Genomic DNA, 23,691 nt, shown 5'->3' with positions numbered 1-23,691 from the left:
CGCACCCCAACTGTCTTTCTCTCCTCATTTTCTTCAATTTTCACTGATCACGCTTCCTTGTCAGCTCATTCGTGGATGTAGCATTGATGTATACAGGTTCGAGAAACTGTGACTGTGACTGAATGCACTATTCCTGTGAACTCTTGTAATCAATATAACTTTCTACGATCACCAGCAAGCCGTGACGTAATGAAGATGCGCTGTGGTGTTCCTTATGTGCTGCATCACGCAACACAACCAACACATGCCACGCTCAGTCACGAAGGTGCAGACATCTTGTCATTTTTTTCTGGCTGCACAGTTTTAATAGTTACGTCTCACTCTTGCTTTTTATCACAAACGCTTTCTTCCCATTCACTTCAGGCAACGTTAACGTCCATCCTGTGAACTGAAGTGAACTGAAGCTGATCCAGCTTTCACCTGTTCCCTCAGCAGCTTCAGCATTGCCTGCACGTAACCCACATGCTCGCCCCGCTCGCCTCCCGCCGCCTGTTTTGGCTATCCCCGAAAAGCGTGTCTCGTCTGTTCATCTCGCGGGTTTCTCTTACGTAAGCGCTCTCCCATATAAGTAGGCGAGTGTTTCTGGCGCAGGCACGCCTCACTCCTGTTCGTGACAAGATAACACTGGCCATCCATATGCCTATCCTGCCGTTCACATGTTGAATATATATATATATATATATATATATATATATATATATATATATATATATATATATATATATATATATATATATATATATATATATATATATATATGCATACATACGTACATACATATATTCGTTGGGCTCCTCGCATATCAAGGGTAGCCAGCACTCTCTTCACTGTGCTGTGCTGTTCTGGACATCACTGCTGCGCGACACAACCATTGCCCACCACGTTCCGAGGCCCGCCAGACTCCCTGACTACCGGGGCAGCCATGGCAACCTTGTAGTAAGTGGACCCTTAAATAATCGAGGCATTATTTTAGGCGTGGTGAAACTGATGCACAAGGAGATGGATCTTAAGGCCAATGTGACGCACGTGGCACTATATTTCAGCCAAGTCCCGTGTCGTTACGTTCTCTCGCAACACAGCCCAGCGGCGTCACACCCTCCGCCCCAACACCTCCACAGCGAGACATTTGCGATCCTGTTTTTTCCTTGGACAAGTTTCAAGCAACTCCATTTAAGGCATTCGGCTGTGAAGGCTGCATCGTTGAAGGCGACTAATCTTCATGGATAGTTCACGCTGTACACGGCAAGACGTCAGACTATTTTGGCGTACACGCAGCGGCACGACAAGTTTCTTTCATTTATTTGCCTTTACTTTCCTCTCTACGGCTGGCTCTTCTCGCCTACCTCTCCTGTCTTCTCCCTATTCCATTTTTCATAATAATCATTCTATCTCCCATCCCTCTTCAATTCTTCGTAATCCCCTTATTTATTCTACCTTTATCAACCCTTTCCTTTCCTTCCCTCTTTTGTATACCTCAATTCTCCAAGTTCAACCTTTACGGGTTCACTTTTCTGTCACGTTGTCTTCGCGTTCCTCTTTCTTGATCACTACCTATTTTCCGTTGAAATCACTAACACTTCAGTTCTTTCTTGCGCCCCCCCCATAACTCCGACTGACCGCACACACACACACACACACACACACACACACACACACACACACAAAGAGAAGGAGAGGGAAGGGAAGAAAAGGAAAGGGAAGAGAGGGGAAACGAAGGAGAGGAAATAGAAAGAAGAAAAAACGGAGAAGGAAAGAAAATGTAACAAAATGGAAGGAGATGGACGGGAGGGAAAAATAAAAGGAAAGGAACGAAGAGAGGAAGGAAAGACAGGAACGGAGAACGGAAAGAAAGGAAAATGAATGGAAAAGAAGAGGAAAATGGAGGGATAAAGGAAAGGCAAGGACAGAGAATAGGAAAAGGAAAGTAACGTGAAGAAAAGTGAAGAGAAAGGGGAGAAGAAGATATAGAGGAAAGGGAAGGCGGAGGAGACAAGAAGGGCAGGAGAATGGAAATAACAATAAATGGAAAGCACATGAGAAGGGAATGACACAAAAAAAGGAAAGGGAAATAAGAAAAAAATGAAGAGGAAGTGAAGAAAAAGAAGACAAAGAGAAAAGGAAAAAGGGTGAAAAATAAAAAAAAAGAGAAATGAGGGAAAGATAAGGACAGAGAAAATAAATAAGGCAGAGTAAACTGAAGAGAAAAAAAAGGAAGAAGGAGAAAAAGAAAGGAGAAAGAAAAGGGGGAAGGGAAGAGAAGAGAAAAAAAAGAGGAAAGGATAATGAAAACAACAGCGAAGTCTTGAGAAAAAAAAATCAGAATGTAGGTACTAAAAAAAAACAAGAATCCCTGTGGACTACCCTCTGGCCTGGTCTGGTCGAGGCGTCGCAGCGGTGGTGGGCCGGGGGTCGGGGAGGCGCGGTGGTCTGGGCGACGGGGATCTAGGTTACCTCACTTTTACCTTGGCCATGAACCTCACCTACTACCTCAACGACTACACACGCACACCCCGGCGCCGCTCACCTGACTCACTCACTCACTCGCACACGCACTCACTTGCTTACTCATCCTGTTTGTTTGCCTTCATGAGGGTGGAATGGCGCCAACGTGTGTGTGTGTGTGTGTGTGTGTGTGTGTGTGTGTAGCGGTAATGGTGGTGAAGTTACTATCGTCGCGGCAGTTGTTGAATTTGTTGGTTGTAGGGAAGTGTTTATGGGAGTGGTATTATGTAGTAGTAATGTATGTTTTCATGGTAGCTATAAATAGTTGTTGGGTATACTCTGTGTGTGTGTGTGTGTGTGTGTGTGTGTGTGTGTGTGTGTGTGTGTGTGTGTGTGTGTGTGTGTGTGTGTGTGTGTGATTAGTTATTTTCGACCTAGACACATACAGCCACAACATGCTACAGAGGCCACGAATCACCAGCAGGTCGGTTCATTATCCTGATATCGCTCATCCACGCAAATTCACACCCTCAGAGAACTAACAGCAACCCATGCAATTATCAATAGACAAACAAACACCAAAAAGCTCCCAAAGTAGTCTTCTGAGCCAAATCAACCGTGACTCCTATAACAGCGGTGGCCGAGTGGTCAGCGTGCGGGAGAAGTGAGCCCGTGGACCTTGGTTTAAGCTTGGTATTCTTAAACGCTTCCGCTTCTAACATCAACTATTACCAAAGGTCAGAAAGGAGACCAACCGAGTTCTAATGAGTGTTCTTGTAGGTTCATGGCTCAGAAGAAGGGTCAAACTACCACCAGGCTAAAAAATCTACCCCTGGAAATGCCCCAAATCTCCTTCGAAAGCCTTGTCAAATATCTGTGCTTCGGCCCCGATATGTTTAAGAATACGGCCCTAAGTCCCACCGAAACACGCTGATTTTTCAAACCATCGCCGAGTAGTGAAAGATTATCCACACATTGCCAAGATCTTCAATTAACCCTAACTTCAGCGACTTCGTTCAAGTGGAGCACAGGGGGGCAGCATGGGCAAGCAAGAGTCATCCATCACGGCATCCACTATAAATAAAATTCGCCCAAGAGGCCCCTCAAGACAGCCTACCGGCGCTATAAGCATCATCGGTGTGCAAAGTTTCCTACCCCACGTGGCGGATATTCGTTCCAACAACTTTAGTTAGAAAGGATTATTAAGTTGGTGGAAAAAAGTAAAAAAAAACAGCAGGTATCACTGGGTCCAAGGGAATCGTCGTGTACTGCATTAAGAAATCGAAGAGGTAAATCTGGAATTCTCATAAAAGAACAGTGAAGGACACGAGTAGTGGAGGAAACCTTACAAGAGCTATCAGCATTACTGTACTTTTCTTTCTCTATCGCAGCTGTCAAGAGAGCATCGTACAACAAAAGTGAGCGCTAAACATAAGAACAGCAACACAGACGGAAAATCTTAAGTTACCGTATCACTTCCTCTATATATTTTCCCATGATTTAGATGAATTTTCTGATAAGGTCCGATAGCTAGAATTACGGTTCACAGTAAGAAGCGTGACTTTATACTGACAATCTTTGATATATATAAAAAAAAAAAAAAACGGAAGAGAGCACCAGCCACATAGAGATCGTTCAAACAGAGAGGCTGCACGCTTATTAAACTAAACTTTTCAAATGATCTCAAACAGCTGAAGGGATGCTGAATATAGAATTTGAAGAAGAGGGAAGAGGGACCTCGGGAGAATGGCACAACTAATAAAAATGGATAAAGGGAAAAAAAAAAGGGATGGAAGGAGGATTAAATCAATGGAAGCTCAGTGGAAGCCTTCAGGTGTATAAAAAAGAACAAGAAAATACAAATAAAAAGGAAAAAATACGAAAATAAAAGACGAGAGATAAATAAAGCAGAGATCAAAGAAGAGGAAGCGGAGCAGGAGGGACCGGAAGCGTTTGTTGAGAAAGTCTGCCTGCCTGTCTGTCTGTGTTTGTGTGTGTATGTGTATGCATGGGGGGGCGGGGGGAGTGGTAAGTCGAGAGAATGGTGAGTAGAAGCGAGGACGAGGAAATGTGTATACTGTCTAGCCAGCTACTTTCATCACCACCACCACCACCACCACCACACGGGCTGCCTATGGATGGGACGAAGGGAGAAGAAGGGGAAGGGAGCGAGGGAGAGAGAGAGGGAGGGCGGGTACGGTACACAATACGTCCGGTTGGGTATCTCGCCTCCAGGGCACGACAGCGGGGTTCAATTATGGTGGTTTTAATGGTGCTGATAGCGGTGATGGTGGTGGTGTTTGTTGGTAGTAGTGGTGGTGGTAGTGATGATGGTGATGGTGGTGGTGGTGGTGTTTGTTGGTAGTGGTGGTTCTAGTGATGGTGGTGATGATGATGGTGGTGGTGGTGGTGGTAGTGGTGAAGGTGGTGTTATTTCTATTATTGTTGTTATTAGTGGAGGTGGGATGGTGGTGGTGTGTATGTTTTAGTTGTTGATATTAGAAGTGGTGGGGGTGGGGGCTGTAGAAGTGATGGTAGATGACACACACACACACACACACACACACACACACACACACACACTATGAAAACAAGTGCACAAGTAAACGTCTAGAGATTCCTGTGTATATAGAAAGAGGGAAAGAAAAAATAAAACAGAAATCAAAAGGGAGAAAGAAGCATAAGAGAACAGGGAAGAAAGAGAAAAAAAAAGCAAAAATGGGAGAAACAATGAAAAGCAGACGAGAAAAAAAAACATATTGAACGCTAAAAAGAAAATGAAGTACGAAATTAAGTAAATAGATAAATAAATAGATAAATATATAAATCATGCAACGTCAAATTTTGGAAAGCTGAGCCAACACATGCACAACTAATATTATACAACATCAACTACAAGTAATATTGAAGATCAGGAGAACTTCTTGTATTCAAACTCTCAAAACTGTAAAAATCATTAAAGAGGAGAGAGAGAGAGAGAGAGAGAGAGAGAGAGAGAGAGAGAGAGAGAGAGAGAGAGAGAGAGAGAGAGAGAGAGAGAGAGAGAGAGAGAGAGAGAGAGAGAGAGAGAGAGAGAGAGAGAGAGAGAGAGAGAGAGAGAGAGAGAGAGAGAGAGAGAGAGAGAGAGAGAGAGAGAGAGAGAGAGAGAGAATAAAACTTTCTCTTCGCGGACTCGGTCAGGATCACCGCTTCGTAAACGGGACACCTCGAGTTGGTACACACAGGCATTCCTACACACACACACACACACACACACACACACACACACACACACTTACAAGCATCTGCCCTACATTCCTTCCGGATATACATAGCTACGTACGTACATGCAAGGATGGCCCGTACATACTCTCTTAGGAGCAGTAAGTAGCGTTTTTTTTTTTTTTCATATGTGTTTTTTTTTTTTACGCCCTTGCACTGTCTCCTCTACTGTAAAAAAAAATGAGAGTAATAATTAATGAGCGCCGGTGGGCTTTTTTTGTACCTTTTTTGTTTTATTTTTTGCCCTTGAGCTGCCTCCTTCGCGGTAAAATAAAGTCACTATATATTCAAGGCGTCGATCCTGTCTAACGAAGAAAAAATGCAAAGTACTCCAAACATTTTCTATTTAACGCCCAACAGTTTCAGTTTTAAGTCACTCTTGTGCATACTTGACATTCTTTTTAACAATAATATTTTTCAGTATTTTAGTATTAGGTGTGCGTGTACCCTTCAATCTTGGGAATATACAAACTTCTATCATCATTAATCATCTTTCCAGACTACCATATTCATCCTACTCAAATCGTTTACGTAGGCTGTGCATCATAAATATACATATTCTAAAATAAATGTATATGAAAAAACAAAATGATTTATACAAACATTATTAAGTACCTTTTTTTTGTCTATACCAGTAAGTGTCTTTTTATTTTAGTATTCATATGGAAACATGACCTACTTCTTAATTCTTATCTCACATCAAGGCCGAATGCGATTATTTTTATTATATTTATATTTGGCACATTGTTTTTCTTTTAAGCGACTATGTATGGGGTAATACAGTTTGCACGCCTCCTACGGACATTTCTTTTCAGGAGTCCCAGACAGTGCCATGGACGAGTACTGCTTCTCTCAGCGGCACATGTTTTAAGACACCACCTCTGAGAGAGAGAGAGAGAGAGAGAGAGAGAGAGAGAGAGAGAGAGAGAGAGAGAGAGAGAGAGAGAGAGAGAGAGAGAGAGAGAGAGAGAGAGAGAGAGAGAGAGAGAGAGAGAGAGAGAGAGAGAGAGAGAGAGAGAGAGAGAGAGAGAGAGAGAGAGAGAGAGAGAGAGAGAGAGAGAGAGAGAGAGAGAGAGAGAGAGAGAGAGAGAGAGAGAGAGAGAGAGAGAGAGAGAGAGAGAGAGAGAGAGAGAGAGAGAGAGAGAGAGAGAGAGAGACCACAGACACATCTTCATTCAAACGTCTTGAGCAGTATATAAGTATTATTACTACTGTTTATGCTCTTTGCTACGACAAATCCTTTCTGCAAGAGAGCATCAGGACACCTCTGTACCTAAATTTTGATATTTCCTTTTTAGCATGTTTTTCTTTCCATAATACATATTCTACTGTATCTGCTTCTTGCTATGATGAAAAAAAATTGTAAGGGAGTATCACGTCACCTCTCTACCTAAGTTTGGCATCTATTTTCTTTCCGGGGGCATCATGCTGGGGTCATTTCTCTATATTTTTCATACATATAGCCAAGCCTTTGCCCCATTTTGTCGTAAAAAGAATGTCAAGAGCGTTAAATATTTGGCAATTAGGTTACGGCTGGGCGAATCTTCTCGTTGAAAAAAAATCACGACAAATTCAGGGATCACCAACATGACAATAAATCTCAACACCACTAAACCCACACAGCTATTCTCTCATCTGTGACAAAATTAAAAACGATGACTATAGCAACGAAAGCAAACCCAATTGACTAATGAAAGTTTGGAGGAGTGGGGAAGGGGATGACAACCAGCTATACAGAGGGGGCCATTATTCGACGAAAGGAGGTTACAGAAAGCTTGGGTAGTGGAAAGCAGCTGGAACATCATCGGCAGCAGCAGCAACAGCGGTATGAGCAGCATTGCGACACCAACCCAACTCTCTCCCTCTTTCTCTCTCCACCTCTCTTTCTCTCTCCACCCCACCCTCCCCTTCCTTGAGTCTGGACACGGGCTAGGAGCGGTGGTGGTGGTGGTGGCTGCGGCGGCGGCGACCACATACCAGCTAACACAGTGGCCTACATAAGTGGCTTCCTGACTCCCACCCACCCACCCACCTACCCAACAACTCTCTTTCCTCCCAGGCTGTACGTCGGGCCGCCCACCTCACCCATCTCCTCACTACCCACATGCCACTCGCCCACTCATCCCATTCACCCATACACCCCATTATTGTCGACTTGCGCCCACACCCACCCATTCATCCTCCAACCCTACCCACCCACACTCCACTCATCCTCCCACTCCACTCGGTAAACACACGCCATTTGGCCTCCCACTACTCCGCCTGCCCACCCACCCATCACAGTCCACTCACCCTGCCATCCCACCCATCTGCTGTACACCACTTGCCCACTCTTCCACCTATTCCATCACTACCCACTCCGATACATGTTATTTTACACACATCCACCTCACATGCTCCCGTCCACCCCTGTACTCTACCGCCTCTAAACACATCCACTCATCCGTTCACAGGTGTGCATATTGTAGTCTCTCCCACATTAACCTATCATGTATGCGTGCGAACACTGGAAATATGTGCATAGGAACACACACATACACACACACACACACACACACACACACACACACTTACCATAACCTTGCAACACGAAAAGGGTGAGGGAAAAAGAACTGTTGTCCCGTTAAGGCCTTTCTTTTTTTTCTACTTGCAATGTGGTTATGAGAGAGAGAGAGAGAGAGAGAGAGAGAGAGAGAGAGAGAGAGAGAGAGAGAGAGAGAGAGAGAGAGAGAGAGAGAGAGAGAGAGAGAGAGAGAGAGAGAGAGAGAGAGAGAGAGAGAGAGAGAGAGAGAGAGAGAGAGAGAGAGAGAGAGAGAGAGAGAGAGAGAGAGAGAGAGAGAATATCCCACGTAACAATACATAATTTTCCCATTTTCTGCCTCTTCCGCCGCCCACACCTCCATTGTCTAAAATTCTAAACCATTGCACGGTGACGTCAGAGGGCCTGGCTGGCAGCTCACAAGACCCTCCTTGCCTCAACGTCGAACTGAATGAAAGACTTCGCCCACACGCACCAGCACCAGCACCACCCGCGGCAGCAACAACAATGGGACTGGGGGAAAATGACTGGGCCTTCAACCCCCGCCTTGCATAAGCATTCCGAAGCCTCAAAGGAAAATAGGTGCTGTTGCAAAGCCGCTATTCCCCGACACGCCAACATTGTCATCATCAGGTTAAGTAAGGAAAACAGAATGGGTCCTTAACTTTTGCCCTGCCTGAGTGCTAGGAAGGTTCATTGGGAAATACGAGCCGCTGCAGACCCATACTTCTCGACCTTGCCCACAATCCCATCACCATCACCAGAATTATCATCACAATAACGGCAGAAACAAAAATAGCGCTCAGGAAAACAGACTGGGCTCTCAAATCTCACCTTGCATGGCCACTCTGAAGCCCCAGTAAAAAACAGGTAGCGTTGCAGTCTTGGCCACCTATACATTGCCATCATCATCAATGCCATCGTAATCATAATAACGATCATCACTAGGTTATGGTAGGTGGAGAGGAAGAGATAATCAATTGAACAAAATATAGCATAATATAAAAAGATTAATTCACATGTACTGATGGAACCAAACGGACGAATATAAATTGAGGAACTCATATAATTATAAGAAGCGATAGCATGCAAAGTTGAAGAGAAACAAAAAGGAAGTGAAGGAAAATCAATAAACAATGTCATAAAGAGAACAAAAGACCAAGGAATAGTTATAGAAGAATAAAAAAGTAGCGAAACGAAACACGAGGGATAAAAAAAAAAAAAAACGAAGAAGAGAACCGTAGTTAAGGGGCCGTGGTAAAGGCGATAATATTTTCCAAACAACAAGAACAAAACAACACCAGCGACAAAACAAAAAAAGACGAGTGAGAAGAGAAGATGAGAGTAACCCGCCAAGCCTGTCGAACGAACGCAAAAGTGGGTTTATGGGGCGCCGTGAATCGAAGGTCAGATTATGTTGCACCCAAGATATAATGTTACGGGAGCGCTATTCTTCGGCCTGAGCTGGTTTCTTGTAACAGGTTCGAGCGGCCGGCACCGATTTCAGGAGGCGAGGATTGCCTATAGAGGGGTTGCACTGACGTCACACCGCTTCGCTTTTGTTTTAGGAAAAACAACTGTCAGCCATTTTGGGAGGCAAGAGTGATCAGCTGAGCCCCTGCCCCCTGATGATGGCTGGCCCGTGCCTCCCGTCTTCATAACACAATCTAAGTGAATAAAATTATGCAACAAATCTGGACAGTGAGGCTAGGCTTCGTTATATAACTATCCATTAGGCTCCCAAATGAAGATGGACATACAGTATATACATTTATTATCAAACTTCAAGATATATTTGATGATAAGAACAATGAATATATGACTAATTTAACCCCGGGCATCCCCGGGCTGTGTTTACTAAGAACAAAAGAACGTAAGGGGTTCGCAAAAAGCCCACTGACCTATACTTGGCAGCCCCTGTCTATCTACCGCGAGTGGCAGTGTAGCACCTATCAGTAACAGTAATAAATGGCCCACTAACACCCACACCCACAGTAATAGATGGACACTAACACACACAGTAATAGATGGACACTAACACCCACTCACCCACACAGTAATAAATGGCCCACTAACACACCCACCCACACATTAATAGATGGACACTAACACCCACTCACCCACACAGTAATAGATGGGCCACTAACACCCACACCCACAGTAATAGATGGACACTAACACACACAGTAATAGATGGACACTAACACCCACTCACCCACACAGTAATAGATACACTAACACCCACACCCACACAATAATAGATGGGCCACTAACACACCCACCCACACAGTAACAGATGGACGCTAACACACCCACCCACACACTAACAGATGGACACTAACACACCCACCCACACAGTAATAGATGGACGCTAACACACCCACCCACACAGTAACAGATGGACGCTAACACACCCACCCACACAGTAACAGATGGACACTAACACACACACCCACACAGTAACAGATGGACACTAACACCCACACCCACACAGTAATATATTGATGAGCCAATAACACACCCACCCACACAGTAACAGATGGACACTAACACACCCACCCACACAGTAATATATTGATGAGCCAATAACACAACCACCCACACAGTAATATATTGATGAGCCAATAACACACCCACCCACACAGTAACAGATGGACACTAACACCCACACCCACACAGTAATATATTGATGAGCCAATAACACAACCACCCACACAGTAATATATTGATGAGCCAATAACACACCCACCCACACAGTAACAGATGGACACTAACACACCCACCCACACAGTAACAGATGAACACTAACACCCACACCCACACAGTAATAGATGGACACTAACACACACACCCACACAGTAACAGATGAACACTAACACCCACACCCACACAGTAATAGATGAACACTAACACCCACACCCACACAGTAACAGATGAACACTAACACACCCACACCCACACAGTAACAGATGAACACTAACACACCCACACAGTAACAGATGAACACTAACACACCCACACCCACACAGTAACAGATGAACACTAACACACCCACACAGTAACAGATGAACACTAACACCCACACCCACACAGTAATAGATGGACACTAACACCCACACCCACACAGTAATAGATGGACACTAACACACACGTACACCAACACAGTAATAGGTTGGCCACTAACACAAACACCAACACAGTAACATGGCGGGGAAAAGCTGAGGAGCTCTCGCGGTAAATATGTGCCTCCCAAAATGGCGGGCCTTTGCGGGGCAGCTGAGAAGTGATCAGCTGATCGCTGCTGATGACGTCACGTGCAACCCCTCTATACGTCCCACCAGAAATTCTTGAGTTGCTACTACTCCTAAATGTAAATGGACGTCAGCCATGTATACAGCGCAACATGTTATGAAAATTAGGCTACACATGTGTTCTCAGACGCTTTCGACTCTCACAACAAAAATTTACAAAGGCTACAAAAGAAGATTAGTAGGGCTTTTATTAGTGTTTTTTCACGTTCATATTGCAGTAGCCTTGTCGAAATATTACTAGGCTCTTAATACTATTCATGGAAATACCCACAACTTCTACGACAGCCTTACCACATGCGGTGTGTACTGTGTATGCCCCGAAATGTTTGAGAATGTGGGTCTTATATATGGCCGTATTCTTAAACATTTCTGCGCTCAAGTACACATAATTGACAAGGCTTTCCTAGGATATGTGGGTATTTGCAGGGGTACTTTTATGACCCTGGTGGTAGTTTGACCCTAATTCTGTACCATGAACCTAAAAAAAGACTTATTAGAACCAGACTGATTTTCCTTTTGGCCTCAAGGGATTGTTGATGTGAGAGTCGGAAGCGTCTGAAAATACCGACCTAAGTTAAGACAACGCCACCTGATCTGTTTTGAATTCATTTACATACGAATGACGTCTTCGATTCCGTAGTACTTGGGAATAAAGAAAATTAATCACACAACATAATTTTCTCTTTCTTCCATAATACTGTAGTAAATGTAGTCATTGTAACTAAATTATAAGGGTGCGTGGCTGCCCAAACCTAAGTGCAGGGGTGTGGGGGCCGGGGAAGGTTAAAAAATGTTGCCTTACGCCACCCATTCCCCTAAACTGATGCTGACGAGAAAATACTGACTATACTTAAGGCTTTCAAATTGATAGGAAAACATGTTCTTAATGGTTTGTAGACTGACTTAACTAACGCTCCCAGCAAACACTATTGTGGGTTTGTCTATTTATCTATCTCTCCCTTTACCCACCCATCTCTCTCTCTCTCTCTGATGGGGCTGGCTCACTTGAGAGGCTGAATGGGGGTATGGTTATGGTGGTTATGATGACAGTGGTGGTGGTGGTGGTGGTGAATGAGTAATGGCGGCAGTGATGGTGGTCCTGAAGAACGTCCATGCCCCCCCCACCCCCCATCTCTCTCTCTCTCTCTCTCTCTCTCTCTCTCTCTCTCTCTCTCTCTCTCTCTCTCTCTCTCTCTCTCTCACACACACACACAGCATACCTAGTTACGAACGCTTTCTCTCCATTCAGACGAGAATCACGAAATTTGAACGAATGTGTTGGTTTTACAAAATTGCTCTTTGTTTCCCACGAGTGGCGTTAAACATGATTAATGAACTTTTGTGGGCGAGATGAATGGAATGACAGTCATTATATGTAGTAGAAGAATGAGAGTAACATTAAGAACATGAAGAAGAAAACTAAGAAAACGTCGATGAAGAAGAACAACAATAGTAATACGGGGAAGTAGGAAAAGAAACACATACAAAAATGAAAAAAAAAAGATTGAATAACCAAATAACCAAACGAATAAAAAAACTCAGCAGGTGCACATATACACGTAAACTGCTTCCTGCTATCAGTCGGCTGGCCACCTGTGTGTATATACGTAAGTTACCTGCGATTCTTGTTTACCTGTCTTTCCGTGGCGCGCTAGATCGAACAGGTTACTGACAGGACTGACTGGTAGGAGCGTGAACACCAACACCACCTCGCAACACGACCGCAGTGAAGCCACCACTTTGACTTCAGCAACATCCAAGGCTACTGGGTCAAACTATGAAGGAAGCTGAAACTTTGGTTTTTAATCATACATAAACTTCCTCTGTTGGATCCCTCCGAGGTTTGTAAGTCTTAGTAAAATTGAGAATTAAGGCTAAAAACAGTGGATTACTTGATCGTTCAACATGTGCCGTGTATGTAGACTTTATGGCATGAAATCAAAATTATATAGGGAGGCAAGTGTTTTCAGAGGTACTTCTCTAAACACGCATCTCCCGTTACAATTTTATTTCGGCGCTGAAGTGAAACAACAACGAAACGAAAATATTCACGCCACAAACCACACCTAAACCGTTCCGCTGACCAACACCAGCCAGCACCACACACCAGTCAGCACCACACGCACGCACGGTCACGGGCTAAACCTAACAACAACAAATGGGTCAAGATGCGGTCACTGCTGGAGAAGAGCGGGAAGGAAAAATAAAGAGAGGAACGAGGAAGTGGTAGGCGTTTGTCCATCCCATTAGCATACTCCTTCGCCTCGCCCAGTTATCAACGAAGAAAAGAAGAAAGGAAAAGAAATAAAACAGATAAAGGTATTGGGTTGGTGTTTGTCCACCTAATTAACATACTATCTCGCTTCACCCAGTTATTTACGAAGAAAAGACGAAAGGGGGAAAAAAAAAGAGGTAGAAGTATGAGCTGGGTGGCTGTTAATCTCACTTCGCTTCACCAAGTTATCAACGGAGGAAAGACGGAAGAAAAAAGAAAGCAAAATATAAAACAAAAACAAGTACGCGATGGGTGTTTGTCCATCTTACTTGCTAACACGTTCCCGCCACACCCATCAAAGAAGGAAGGAAAAAAAAAAAGCAAAATATAAGACAGAAACAAATATATGATAGGTGTTTGTCCGTCTTATTAACATACTCCCCCGACTCACCCAGTTGTAAACGAAGAGAGGGAAGGAAAAGAAAAATAACAGGTGAAAGTATGAGCTGGGTGTCAGTTAACCTCTCTTCGCTTCACCAAGTTATCAAGGAAGAAAAGAGGGAAGGGGGAAAAAGCAAAATATAAAATAAGAAACGAGGAAGTGGAGGGCGTTCGTTCATCCCATTACCATCCTCCCTCGCCTCACCCAGTTATCAACGAAGAAAAAAGGGAAGGATAAGAAAATATATAACAAGAAACGAGGGAGTAGTGGGTGTTGGTCCAAAGGTTTGTTCATCCCATTACCATCCTCCCTCGCCTCACCCAGTTATCAACGAAGGAAAAAGGGAAGGATAAGAAAATAGAAAACAAGAAACGAGGGAGTAGTGGGAGTTGGTCCAAAGGTTTGTCCATCCCATTACCATCCTCCCCCGCCTCACCCTGGTATCAGTGTCACGGGGACTAACCGCCACGCCAGCTGTCCTCCGCGGCAGCAGTACGCATTTAATGTATGTATGTAGCTTATTATGTTGCGTGGCCTGCCAGTACGAGGCGGGCGAACAGGAAAAACTAAACCAGCCGCCCGCCGCCACTCCAGCCACAACGGGAACGCTCAGAGCACGGCAGATGGCTGGTGCCGCGGACATTCTGACTCTTGATTCTCCTCCCGAAGCGATGGTTTGGCCCTCAGGTATGTGCCGAGGTGCCTGGAAGAGCAAGGACGGAAGAAGATGCTATCGGAGCCTAGAGGTGTGCCGGGAATTCTCTTGACTGATTCTCCCATACCAACCGAAGCCTTGTGACTCTTAGGCATGTGCTGAGGCTTGCATTTTGGCGTGAAGATGAATACGAAGACAGACAGCAGGCCATCCAGAGCGAATAACTAGTTTGCCAATGGGGTTTTGCTATGGAGAAAAGTATATGTAGGAAGTTGGAGCCTTGGTAACGAAGTGCAGGTACGCGCCAAACCACCATGAAGGAGCAAGGAGATAAATAATACACCAGTCTCGTGAGCTAAGTATTGTAAGTAAGCAAAATACGATGACTAAAAAGACTAACAGAATCTTGAGAACGAAGTGTGTCCGTCGCTCTGACTTTGATGGAGAGACAGAGAGAAAACTAGAAAGTACTGACAGAACCTCGAGAATGAAGTAGTATAGGTCTGGTCTATCGCCGAGGGTCTGAAGGAGCTAAGGAAAAGTAAAAAGACTAACAGAATCTTGAGAACGAAGTGTGTCCGTCGCTGTGACTTTGATGGAGAGACAGAGAGAAAACTAGAAAGTACTGACAGAACCTCGAGAATGAAGTATAGGTCTGGTATATCGCCGAGGGTCTGAAGGAGCTAAGGAAAAGTAAAAACACTAACAGAATCTTGAGAACGAAGTGTGTCCGTCGCTGTGACTTTGATGGAGAGACAGAGAGAAAACTAGAAAGTACTGACAGAACCTCGAGAATGAAGTAGTATAGGTCTGGTCTATCGCCGAGGGTCTGAAGGAGCTAAGGAAAAGTACAAGGACTATATAGCAGCACCTCGAGAACGATTTTTCTGTTTTGGAGAAGAAAGAAGAAAAACTAACAGAACCCGGAGAACGCAGTATAATTTGTAGCTGAGGTTTTATTATGAAGCAGCAGCAAGATGAATAAGAAGACTGTTGAATCTGGAGAGCAAAGTGAACGTAGCTCTGTCTGTTACTGAGGTGCTATAATGTTACACTTTTTCATGCTCTACGGCTGCTTCGTCATTTTCAGTCAAGAGCAGATCGCCTCCTTTCCCCCCTCCTCCGAGCTTTAATAAAAGTAGAAAACGAATGTCCAACGACCACTGGCAAATTGCATCAAAAACCTTGGACAAAAAAAAGAGAAAAAAATAGCATTAAGTCGATCGTGAAGGCTGGCGCGGTTTGGATATATCATGTTGCTGTAGTTGTTGTTATTGTTGTTATCGTTGCTATTGTTGTTGTTTTATTGTTGCTACTGTTGTTGTTCAGTGGTCACGGGCTATTAAACTCGAAAATAAAGCCGTTCTTAGCTCTATACTAAAAGAAAAAAAAATACTGACGCCATTTGTTTGGCATGTACAACCACCGGCTGGAACTCATATATAACTTTCTTTTTTTCTTATATTTACAGGTAACACTGAAGCTGTCACGGGCCTGGTGCCAACGTTCTTCTGCTGCTCACGTCGCCGCATTTGTGGTGGTCGTCAGTATGATACGCCTCCACGCCGCTCCCAAGCTTCTCAACTCTTCCTCCCCACGCCAGAGCTTTTAGCGCTACGTAAGTCTGTCGTTGAGGCTGTCACTGTGTGCTATCAACAATTATTTTTACTTTCGCCACATAGGCCAATTATTTTTCTTCGCTGGGGCCTGTCGGATGGGTGCGGCCGAACACCATCTGCCTCGCACAGCTTCACGATTTTTAAGACTGCCAAGACTGTCAAGACGCAACCAATCTCTGCCTGTAATAGACGATTATTTTAACAGGAGGATATAATAATGAGCGGAGAAGAGTCGGGGTTCTACCAAACACCATCTGCCTGGCCTGTAATGCACCAATATTACTGCAGTAAGAAAATAACCAGAGAATGCCAGAGATGTATATAACACCTAACGGAGTATGAGCAGGGTTTCGATGTTACCAGTGAGGCCATAAGGAGTCAGTGTGCATGGTCGAAGTAGGTTATTGTCGAGTTCATGGTTCCTGAGTCACTACATGCAAGCAGACACCTTCCATGTGTAGAAGATGGCTACAGTATTTTATTTTTTACAGCAAATGAGGCAGTTAAAAAAAAAAAAAAAAAAAAGGAAATGACCCAGAAGCCCGGTAGACGCTGCTCCAACGAAAGAAAAACAACAACAACGAGACGTCAGAAGAGCGGTCAATTTCGGATGGAGAGGCGTCTTGGCACTATCCCCTTGAAAGAGCTCAAGTCGTAGGTAGGAGGAAATACAGACGAAAGAAGGCTGTTCCAGAGTTTACCAGCGGAAGGGATGAAAGAATGAAGATACTGGCTAACTCTTGCATAAGGGATTTGGATAGAATAGGAATGACCTAGAGTAAAAAGTCGTGTGTAAAGGGGCCGCGGGAGGGAGGGAGGCATGCAGTTAGCAAATTCAGAAGAGCAGTCAGCAAAACAAGACTGCTGGTGAGGATATTGCGGAATTTTTGGTTCACGTAGCTTGTCAACACCTAAAAAGAATGTATTGTTCTACGTTGCCCCATAGAGAAGTGTACGGAAAGAAAAGCTGACAAGTATAATTAGAGGAGTCTCTGGAACAAAGAAAGACCTGGTTTGGGCGTTACGTAATCTCGGCACCTCTTAAAACTTTGCCCTTCGTCATGTTAAAAAGATGTGAAGTTTAACAGGTATGTAGAAAGGATAGTCTGCAAAGTATATATATATAAAGTGAAGTTTACTGAATGAAAATAATAGCGTCATACGTGCTTATTTCCGAGGCCATCATGCCTTCGTTCTGTCTACAAGCATCGTTTCGCAGCTGTTCCACAATACACACGCACGGTGCAAGTTCCCACGCCGAGGAGCTGATGCGTGAAGAGCAACGAAACAACAACAACAGCAACAAGAGCAATTTCTGAAACAAAGCGTACCTGTCACTGCTCCTGAAGGTTTGGGTTTGGCAACTCGACTTGGACCCCCAAAACAAATGCCTCGCTGAAGCTTTCTTAGACTACAAGGTCGAACTGTTCACGGTTTACTTTTAGTCAACTCAACGATAAAACACCTCTGCCCTTTATGGCTTTCCCATGGAGACTGAGTGCTTTCCATTGTTTGGCGCCCATCGCTCTAAGGTACAGGTGTGAGACAATAAAACAGGCGTGGAGAACGACATTTAATTACCCGTTATTAATTCGCCTTAACTTCATTACACTTTATCTGAGCGGTTAAGACACGATGGCAGCTTTCCTTTGTTTTATAACCAACTCTCTACCGCACAGATCCTTGTATAAAATAAAACCAAAGTGTAAAAGTGACGTTAAACACACCAATTACTATTCTTTTTTCTATTTAACAATTAATAACAAAATCTGGTAGTTAAAGCGTTGACATAATGACTCTCTTGTGTTTACGACCATCTCTCTAACGCACAAACGTGTATAGAAATAAGTTGTGAAAAAGAGACTTAGCACACCAATTGCAACTCCTCCTCTAATCATAAAATCTCGGAGTTTAAAGTTTCGATAAGATGACTGCTTTCTTGTGTTTTTGAGACCATCCTTCTAACGCAACGACGTGTATAAAAATCAAGCTGTGAAAAAGAAACTTCAAGCCAACCCAATACAACTCTTCCTCTACTTGAAAATCAATCACAAAATCTCGGAGGTTGAAGTTTCGACATGATGACTGCTTTCCTGCGTTTTTGAGACCATCCTTCTAACGCAACGACGTGTATAAAAATCAGGATGTGAAAAAGAAACTTGAGGCCAACCAATCACTAGTCTTCCTCTACCTAATCACAAAATCACGGTGGTTAAAACTTTCACGTCGCGACTTATTTCCTTGTTATTCCTCCCACCGCTTTACAGGTGTCCGTCAATAAACAAGGTGAGAAAAGACACACCTTCGAACGCCTGCCGTCATTAACCTGGAGAAACTTACTCACGCGTCGCTCCGATCAATCACTGTCTCGCGATGACAAACGTGTGGAAAGTGGCGAAGGAGCCCCCCCCCCTCCCCCCACCCCCACAAGCACGCACGCACGCGCTTAAAAGAACGACTGGGCAAATTGGAATACGCAAAGAGAGAGAGAATAAAGAAAAAGGATGAGAAAGAAGGAAAGTGAGAACGAAAGGAAAAGAAAGAAAAGAAATTAGAATGACCAATGGAGTTGGAAATCTAATTACACATGACCAAAACACACACACACACACACACACACACACACACACACACACACACACACACACACACACAGAAACACACACACACAAAAAAAAACACTAACACAGCATTTTTATATATTTTTTCTTTTTTGCTCTGCTTTGATACTTATTGTGTATTGAATGAGAACATAATCTTGAAAGGACTGAGACAAGATTATAGATTAGAGGCTTTTGTCACATATGTCCTGTGTGTGTGTGTGTGTGTGTGTGTGTGTGTGTGTGTGTGTGTGTGTGTGTGTGTGTGTGTGTGTGTGTGTGTGTGACCGCTAAACGAATCAGCACCCTCTGAAGAGAATATTCAAAATTGTGTGCTTGATTTTCTAGAGAGGATTGAAGAACGAGAAGAATGTGTATGAGTGTGTTTGCTTGCTTGTGTGTGTGTGTGTGTGTGTGTGTGTGTGTGTGTGTGTGTGTGTGTGTGTGTGTGTGTGTGTGTGTGTGTGTGTGCCGCGGTGGGTGGTTCGGCTAGCAAATGACAAAGGGGGAGGTATGGGAGAGGAAACCACGGCTTTTCACACACACACACACACACACACACACACACACACACACACACACACACACACACACACACACACACCGACATACTGCTTCCATTCACGCTAAGGCTAAGAATCAAACCAGTGAGTAAAGGATCGAATGAAGAACTGAAAAAAAGTAAACAGAAAGAAAGCATAAATCATAGAAACTAAACAGATGAATAAGCGTAAAACATAAAACAATGCTGAGTTACCCCGTGACCCACCCCTTTCCGAACACACACGCACGCCAAAAGTATCACCATCAACAAGGGATAGAAAATAGAGAAAAAATCCCAAAAACTAAAAAAAAAAAAAAACACTAACGAAACAACGAGAAACTAACAAATCACAAAAGCAATGAACGAACAGCTTGCAAATGACCTCCCACGCTGAATCCCACGCTCTCCTTTCAATGTCCTTCTCTCTCTCTCTCTCTCTCTCTCTCTCTCTCTCTCTCTCTCTCTCTCTCTCTCTCTCTCTCTCTCTCTCTCTCTCTCTCTCTCTCTCTCTCTCTCTCTCTCTCTCTCACCCTGACATCAGTGATAAGAAAAGGCCGCAAGGTAAGGCGCGCGCACACACACACACACACACACACTACTACCGCGTTCTTATTGCTTCACGGACAGAGTATATTTGTGCGTGACCTCAATTCTTAATAACTTGTTTCTTAAGGGAGAAGAATCCGATTTTTTTTCTCCTTTCAATACGTATTATTTATTTAAATCATTCTTGTATCTACTTACTTATTGATTTGCCCTATGTATGTATTCATTTATATATTGCGAGAGAGAGAGAGAGAGAGAGAGAGAGAGAGAGAGAGAGAGAGAGAGAGAGAGAGAGAGTTATAAAAAAAACCAGTCAGTCAGTCAGGAAGTAATACAGGCAACAGACAGGCAAGAAACATTAGATTCAGAAAATAGGGGAATAACTCTCTCTCTCTCTCTCTCTCTCTCTCTCTCTCTCTCTCTCTCTCTCTCTCTCTGTGGTAGGTAGGAAAGCAGGCGAAGTAAGACAGTAACGTATGTATGAGGGTTACGAAGGGTTATCTTTTCATTCCTGAGCGTCCCTTAATTAGGCGGCCAGGTACGCCGACGACTCCACACCTGCCGGAGGGGAGCAATTAGAGCCCTTCCTCGGGCGTCCCTCGGCGGGGCTCATTAGTTATGTTCAGCTTCACTTTCCTCTCCTTCCAGCCCGATTTCCGTCCTCACTTTGGTCTGTGGCGCACTACCAAGAGCTCCATTGTTAAGTCTACTACTATTATGATTACTACTACTACCACCACTATTGTCACTATCAATCCTACCTGCACTACTGCTTCTATTCATGCATTTATACCGTATCTGACGCTGTTGCACAAGTCACGGAGATTATGAAGACGACCCAAACGTGATACCTCTACCAACGGCTGCATATTTAAGTCCACTACTTTTATGACTCCTACTACTACTAAAGTATATACCACCACTGCTACAATGCTTATAATATGCATTCGTTTGTACCGTATCCGACGCTATTGCTCAAGTTGTAAATATGAAAAAAGCCCCAAACATGATCACTGTTGTTGCATTACGGTCATCATGTAGTACAGTCTCTCGCATAACGCTGGTATCAAAACAAACTGTATATACGGGAGCGAGGGAAAGAACAGGAACCACTCGGACAGGTTGAGGTGCTGCTGAAGGACACGGAGGAGAGTCACACGCCCTCACGAATGTGCTGAAAATGCTCTCAAAAACCACCTCAACGCTCGCCTTTGAACACACGGCATGGATGGATAATCACGATGTCACGACGCTACCCATCCACTCATCCCCTCATCCGCCAGCTCCTCCACACACTCCACCCTCAGGAACAAAGTAGTGCGGACGAGAGCAAGGCCACACCACACCCTTTACCTGCCTCCCCTCCTCCACCCACTGCTCCCGTCCGTCACGGTGATGTGAATGAACTTATGTTTGTGTTTCGGTGTCGGTGATGGCAAAGAAGGGTTGCTCTCCTTTTAGCGACTAGCCGTTCACACAAACACACACACACACACGCACGCACACACTTAATACTGACGAACTCTTTATTTTTCCACCAACGGAACAACGATATCCAATGTAGGCTTTTATCCACTCGTCCACCCAATACATTCATGCTGAGGAAATTGATGGAAAAAAAGTTACCTACGGTCATGGATGCCGAGTTTAAAATGTCTTCCAGAACTGCCACACTTTATACAAGCCATATTTCCGATTACCCATCTATCGATTTATTCATCCAGCTGTCTTCTCGTACACCCAACCATCATTCCTAAAAAGGGTAGTGATGAGACAGGAGGCCCCACACAGGCAGCAAGTGACCACCTCCCGCCCATCTTTTTTGTCACTTGAAGACGGGTTTATACGTGCGATTCTTGTTCTTCCTTTGAATGGTTGAAAAAAGGGGGAAGACGGCATCAGGTGACCACTGGAGGGCTATTGAAATTCAGGGGGCGAGGAAGGTTAGACGTGAGCATGTGTTATATACCTCCACCTCATCCTGGAGCCAACGCCCTGCACCGGTGGGGAGTTTGCCCTAAAATGTATCTAGGTGGAGACAGCGTAGGAAGGAGTGAAGGAATGCGAGAAGATGAACGTACAATATAGGAGAAGCGGAAAGGAAGAAACGTGAAGGGAAAGAGGTCATGTGTTGAAGATGGGCATACACTGCCTCAGGTAACATTTTCTGCCTGCACACCTGCCGTCTGACACAGCTACGAGGACGTGTGGTGTACCCAGCCCTTGTTACTTGTCATCAACGCGGTTACATAATACATTCATCTCCTCCTCCCCTTGTCGGTACATGGGCTAGCTGCTGCAGGTATAGAGCTTGTCAATCATGCTTGCTTCTACGTTATGACTCGTTATTAAATGTCCTCAACGTGGTCGTATCTTACATTATTTTCCTTCCCTTGTCATATGGGTTTCCTGTCACTAAGATAAAGATGAGAGTTACTTTTATTGCACCGTTCATTCTCAGCCCAACGTCACAAAATGCCAAATAACACTTTTCCAGCACCAGCAGGGCTGTTCGGCAACTGTTTAGCATGGTGGTGGGAGACAGGATTTTCTTCCCTCACGCCTGTGAGTAGAGGTCCTTATATATTTGGTCCAACGTAACACCTCGACCCAAAGCCACTTAGCGGAAGATGAGACGCCATCCTACCACCAACATACGTAGTGATCGGAAGTAGCATTAAGAATTCAATGGAAAAGATATCATGGAGAGAATCGTGAGTATGTATAACAGAATGACGGAGAACAATATCCCAGCCAAACTGCAGCCTACGCACAGCCTACATTCCCCAGCCTGTCCACCACCCTGAAGCACCGCCATAATGAAGATTACATCTGCACATGAGTTTGATTCGCATGACGCACACACACACACACACACACACACACACACACATTTATACAAGCTAGGTGTGTGTATGGGCACTGGAGACACACAAATTAGGCAATCACCAAGGGCTAGAAAAGATGTGGGGGACGACAGGGTAGGAGATTGAACACCCAAACCCACACACACACATATTACGTACACTCAAAATTTGTCTAGGGTTAGGTGGAGCGAAGAAAGGCGGAAGGGACGCGTATAGCCTAGCATGCCCCGAAGGTAAATGGCCAGTTAGCAACCAGTTGTGGGCAGCATCAGCAGTACCCAACCCAGCGCATGCCATGGTTTGTTCCATTAGTATCCGTGCAGGGTGTTATGCAGTACGCTAACTGGGCAATGGTCGTACTCGTCTAAGGGCTATTTCGTACAGCAACGTTGATTAATGTCCCGGGTGTTCGCCAGCCGCACACACTTTCAGCGGGTTTGCCAGACACGCCATACACGTCAACACACACGCCATACACGTCAACACACACGCCATACACGTCAACACACACGCCATACACGTCAACACACACGCCATACACGTCAACACAATATTTCTCTTGATAACCTAAAACGCGAGTATACAAACATTTTGGAAGTTCAACGCAATTTTTTTCTGATATATTCGCAATTATTTAGTTTAAGCATTTG

At 44.4% G+C, this 23,691-nt stretch overlaps 1 protein-coding gene across 1 annotated transcript in view; it reads right to left on the bottom strand.

Annotated features, from left to right (window-relative positions):
- Positions 1-23,691, bottom strand: part of LOC127005057 (protein artichoke-like) — a 106,518-nt gene that overhangs the window by 81,641 nt on the left and 1,186 nt on the right. The window lies entirely within an intron of this gene.

Source organism: Eriocheir sinensis, chromosome 3 (assembly GCF_024679095.1).
Source record: "Eriocheir sinensis breed Jianghai 21 chromosome 3, ASM2467909v1, whole genome shotgun sequence".
NCBI classification, from domain to species: domain Eukaryota; kingdom Metazoa; phylum Arthropoda; class Malacostraca; order Decapoda; family Varunidae; genus Eriocheir; species Eriocheir sinensis.
This window is presented reverse-complemented; position numbering and strand designations above follow the sequence as displayed.